Source organism: Acromyrmex echinatior, chromosome 9, assembly GCF_024713525.1.
Source record: "Acromyrmex echinatior isolate Ae372 chromosome 9, ASM2471352v2, whole genome shotgun sequence".
Classification (NCBI taxonomy): domain Eukaryota; kingdom Metazoa; phylum Arthropoda; class Insecta; order Hymenoptera; family Formicidae; genus Acromyrmex; species Acromyrmex echinatior.
The window spans coordinates 3,561,920-3,567,500 of NC_141860.1; the positions used below are offsets into that span (position 1 = coordinate 3,561,920).

Consider the following 5,581-nt stretch of genomic DNA (forward strand, 5'->3'; position numbering starts at 1 on the left):
AATTCTTAAATTGTTTGTTTGCAAAATCTAAAAATTAACATAGAATCAAACTAGACAAGTTTAAAAATCAAGTTTAAAATCATCTGATTTTATATTCATGGTAATAAGTGAATAGAAAATATAATATGTGATATGTAAATGCAGCTCAGAAAGAGAATACGTGAATGTATCGATATATATATATATATATATATATATATATATATATATATGAATATTTGAAAGAAGTAAAGAGAGAAGGATAAAGAAAAAGTGAGATAGAGAGAACGAGAGAGAAATGAACGAAAGAAAAAAAAGAAAAGACACAAAATGTGCATGTATAATGTGTGCTACTTAATATACATGTATAGAGAACGTCGTATATGTATGAAAGCATAATAATGGGACTCTTTTAATCTTCACAGACTTTCTAATATAAAGGGATGATGACCAAGTTCGTAAACGATAAATTAATCAATCGTATAATCCGATATAAATATGGACGAATTATTTTAAAGTGCTAATTTAAACGTGAAAACACAAAACCGATTAAATTATAATTGTATAATAATAATAAAAATAATGCTAATAACGATACCGATTGTAGTCATAATAATAAATATAATAATAATATCGGGATAAGAATAATAATAAGGATAACAATAATTCTAATATTCTGCGACTCGTCTGATAGCATTCAATGGCAGGTGATAATAAAAGACTCTTCTTAGGTACATGGCAAACCGTATAATCGCATGCGAGAGATAATTATTATCTAATGTCGTCAAATATGGTACTAGAAGTGCACATAGTTAGAGCAAAACTTAAAAAAATATTAAAATAATAATGTTGATAGTATCCAAATTTATCTCGACGTGACTCTGCAATCTTGAAGGTATCGCGTGATCGACGAAGCGACAAAGCGTTGTTTAGTTCGTTATTTAATTATACAAACAAGAGAAAAACTAAAGATTTATTATTTGACTATTTATTTGATACGATAAAGAAAGAGTTTATATAAAAAATGCAAAATTAGTTTGATAATTTTTATAATTGTGATAATATCACGGACACCAATTTTAGTAAACTATATATTTTAATAGACGCTTGATAAATTTTATGTAAAAAATTGATTAATTAATTTAGCTTTGAAATTATTATAAAATAGTTGATTAAATTTATTAATTATTGTTCATTATAAACAAAGATAAATCTTACAGAAAGCCTTATAAAAGAATTAATTTAACAAAATTAATTGACATTACTAATAATAATTAACAAAGTATGATCCAGATTACTTCTTTCAAATATCTTTTTCGAATTATGAAAACTGAAAATAATAATTGTTACTTTATATTCTTTTTAGTTCCATAACTTTTTAAATATTTCATTTAAATTCTGTACGTAGAATATTGCACTTAAATGATCTCACGGCATGTTATTGAATCGTGATCATGCGACCTTTGACGACTTCGACGTACCGTCAGGCTCTCAGTGATATTAAAATGAAATAATAACGAAAATAGGTATAGAAACCGAATTATGACGCAGAAAGTTTTCTAAATACGTGGAACCCGTAGAGAAAAGAATAAAAAATAAGAAACCCAAATGTGAACACAATGGAACGAACGAACGTCGATATTCTGAAGAATTTTATTAATCGCCACCGATAAATGACACGTGCGCATTCTGTACGTGGATTATATAAATATATATACATAAATTATGAATGAAGTACATCGAACACGTACAGAAGAAGATGCATACCAACACACACATACACACACACATATATAGAGTGAGGTGCTTGCAGAAAGCTCGCAAAAACAGGTAAACAGTACATCCGGTATCTGCCTCAGCACGGTGCATCCGTCCATCCGGTGTGGATCCATCCGGTGCACGTTGCTTATGTAAGAGAAACGGAAATAGAGAAAGTCTGTCGGCTTACAGGGAAAACAAACATAACACAAAAATAATTCGCGTTAGATAGTGAGCGAGAGATTTATGGAATTGTTGTTCAACCACTATACATAATACTGTAAAAGACGAGCATATGAATTCAGCACATATAACTTCTCTCACTTACTTGCATCTACAATGCTAAGATACAACCACGATGAAATAGGAACTTAATGAAACGCGAGATTTTTTCTGGCAAATAAAGAATAAAGTTAGAAAAAAAATAAAAAAGAGAAATTATCGTTAAGTTTTTTTACTTATCTCTACATATATAAATATATGACATACAGATATATGATACGCCTATAGTATATGCGTAATAAATATGTACACGTAAAGGGTACACACACGCGTACATGTTATTCATTTACATAAACTTTAAATTTGGTATGAACAAATATTAAAAGCGTGAGATATTTAACGCCCTGTTGGTAATAAATAATTATATATGTATAATAAAGCAGAGAAAAAGAATGCAGAGAAGAAAGAGGAGAGGCGAATAGGAAAGAAAGAAACTTTGTCATTAGAATCTCTCGGCGTGTTGGCGCTAGGACTCCGTAGAGTTTCATACTTTTGCAAATAATCGAAAAATCCCGTCGATAGCATTATATAAATATAAATATATATACATATACATATTATGCCGATCTCTATACATATTATAAATATATCTGAGAGGTTTAAACTCGTTGATCTGAATCTGAATCTAATTAAGTCATGTGTAACCGTGATACGAACGTGATTATTCTGATTGAAGTGAATGAAGTGCAGAAGACGGAATCGTTGCAGAATGTCAATTTCTTTCGGTCGGAGTGCTTTCGCGTTTCTGGTACATACTTGCACAAGTATCGTTATATTTGCTTTTGAAATTTGAAGATACGAAAAAAACTAAAATCAGAATAAGAAAAATTTATAATTCCGATATGAAACTAGTCATGATAAACATTAAAGTACATAATTATGCAATATGCATGAATAATCAAGTTTCTTCTAAAATATAACAAATAAATTAATTTTTACTTATCTATTTTATTAATAATATGCTATTTTTTATTTATATGTTTTTATATAACTTATACATATTTTATAATATGCATTTAATTGTTTTCATTTAATTCATTCTTTTCTAATTGACAATAAACTTTTCCAGCAATTTTATTTTATTTGTTTAAAAATATTTGTCGTTACTTTGAAGTTATATTTAGATGTTTCACATTGTTAAGGAAAATAATACGATAAATGCTAAAATTTGCGTTTTAATAAATTGTTTTGAAATAGAAAAAAGTTAATAATAATAATTGTTACTAATATAATAACTGACCAGAATCTTATGTATAATATTGACAATTGAACTGTGCTTTGATTTCCATAGTTTGAACGATTGTACTGATTGACTAGTCAAGTAATAATCAGTTGTAATTTTTCGATATTTCGTCGATACTTATATATGTCGAAATATAATGTAATTTTATGCGACAGAATGTAATCGATATACTTTTGAAAAATCAAAGATATCGTGAATTTGAATATTAGAACTGACACTTTTCCGTTGCGTAAAAGTAATCGTAGGAAAAAAATGGGGAAAAAAGTCATAACACAGTGAATTAATTAGTTACAAGAGATGCCTTAATATTACATACAATTAGAATACGCAAAATGCACAATGAAGATATTAAATCGAAAGAAAGGTAATAAAATAATCAAGACTATGAAAGAGGAGAGTTGGAAGCTCTTAAAATTTACATAATTCGAACATGCAATGAAAATATGAAAAGATGACGAGATAGAGATTGCACTTTGGTGAAAATAAAAATCGGAGCGTAAGTCGAATGTAATGGGAAAGTACTAGAAGCGTAAATAAAGTTTTTAGGAGGCGAAAATTGATACAATGGAACTAGAAGCTTCGTTTACGTTTCTATTACTCTCTCATTACATTCGACTTAAGCTCCGATTTTTATTTTCATCAATAATAAATTCATAATGCGATTAGTTTAATTTGATTAGTCAATTTAGACTTAAGTTGTAAGATTTAAACTAAATAATATAATCTAATTGTCGTAATTTTTGTTCTTACAGTATAGATCATACTTCTTTTTCCCTTTTTTAACAAATGTTTCAACACAAAAAAATGTTATACATATATATTTCAACGCAAAAGAATGTTATACACACATACACATATATATATATGTATATCTACTATTTAAATATTTACTTTCAAACCGTTGAGTTGTCTTATGCATTTTTAGGACATACAGTGAGAACAAAAAGTATTCATAGGAAATTTTTTATAAAAAAAAGTCTTATTTGTAGAAAATAAACATTAATTAGCAATTTTACACAATGAATATATTCTGTTCTAACATATAAATGAGCTTCGCATGTATTTCTGATTTTACAAGCTAAATTTCTCGACTGTACTAATATTTTTTGAGCTTCCAAACAATGGAACTTTCAATTTTCGCTTATTTTTCAGATGATATATTTTCTATAATTAATACACATCTTTTTGATATATATAATTTTAAGAAACATACAGTCTATTTTATAGTTTATGAATAAATTGTTAATTGCCCGGCATGAAATGATTATCCATTAAACATCGAATCGATATTTTATTTCATATATATATATATATATGAAAGAGGAATATAAAAGAGCGTGGTATTACCGTATAAAATAAGAACTTTGTTTTCGTGCCTCGCGTTTAGCGCTAAAAATGCAACTCCAAATATTTTAATCTGACAGATTTTAGAATAAAGAATAAAGATCTCTCGATTATTTGAAACGAATATAACATATAAAATTGATTTTTAACACTTGGATGGACAGGCAAAAATCAATTTTATCCTGTTCAATTTTGCGAGTTACATTTAGAATTAAACGTGCTACACGTTGCTTGTGACTAATATAGTTGCATGTGCCATTGCGAGCATTATGTAAAAAGACGGAAAAGAGTCAAAGAATCTATTGAAAGCTTTAACATTAAAGTAAATTAATCTTAGAAAAAGGGTAAGCGCAAAAAATTACATGGTATGATTGCACGAATGCGGAAACACGACGTGAAGAAAATTCGATGCTGCCATGCGCGTGATCGTTTGACATGATCTGATTGTTTCTACTATATATCTCTCTCTTTCTCTCGCTCTCTCTCTCTCTCTCTCTTTCTTTTTCTCTTTCTCTCTCAATACGGCCGAATAACTCGCACGCCAGAGGAGCGCAGCATACAATCCGCATTCCAAACTTCGTGAGATCGAAAATTTCAAGGAATTCAGGGGATGCCAGAATTCAGACTTGAGAATTCAAAGTCTCTACCGAAAGCTGAGTTCCTTCAGGTGTTCGCGGGGCGAAAATTCGCGAAATGACGATCTTAAGGCGTATTCGGATTCCTACCTGACTGCTCCCCAGGTGTCATCCTTGTCTAATGTATGATAAATAATAAGAATGAAGTGACACTCGAGTGAGAATCTGAATTCAGTATTACAGGGCACGTCACGCAGCGTCTCATCACTGTGAAAAGTTTATTGTATATTACCTATACACATCATGTAAACGTATATATGCGAAAAGCTAGAAAAAAAATACTTGTTTTTTTTTCTCTAAGAAGAAATCGAGCGAAAAGATTGTACCTTTATACATATAC

The 5,581-nt window shown here is 29.1% G+C and overlaps 1 pseudogene across 1 annotated transcript in view; it reads left to right on the top strand.

Annotated features, from left to right (window-relative positions):
* Positions 1–220: 220 nt before the first annotated feature.
* The window catches only part of LOC105147333 (thymidylate kinase-like), a 9,692-nt pseudogene continuing 4,331 nt past the window's right edge, over positions 221–5,581 (top strand). Inside the window, exon 1 of the transcript XR_015546084.1 lies at positions 221–5,581. This exon is cut by the window's right edge and continues 2,833 nt beyond it. The product of XR_015546084.1 is annotated as a thymidylate kinase-like (transcript).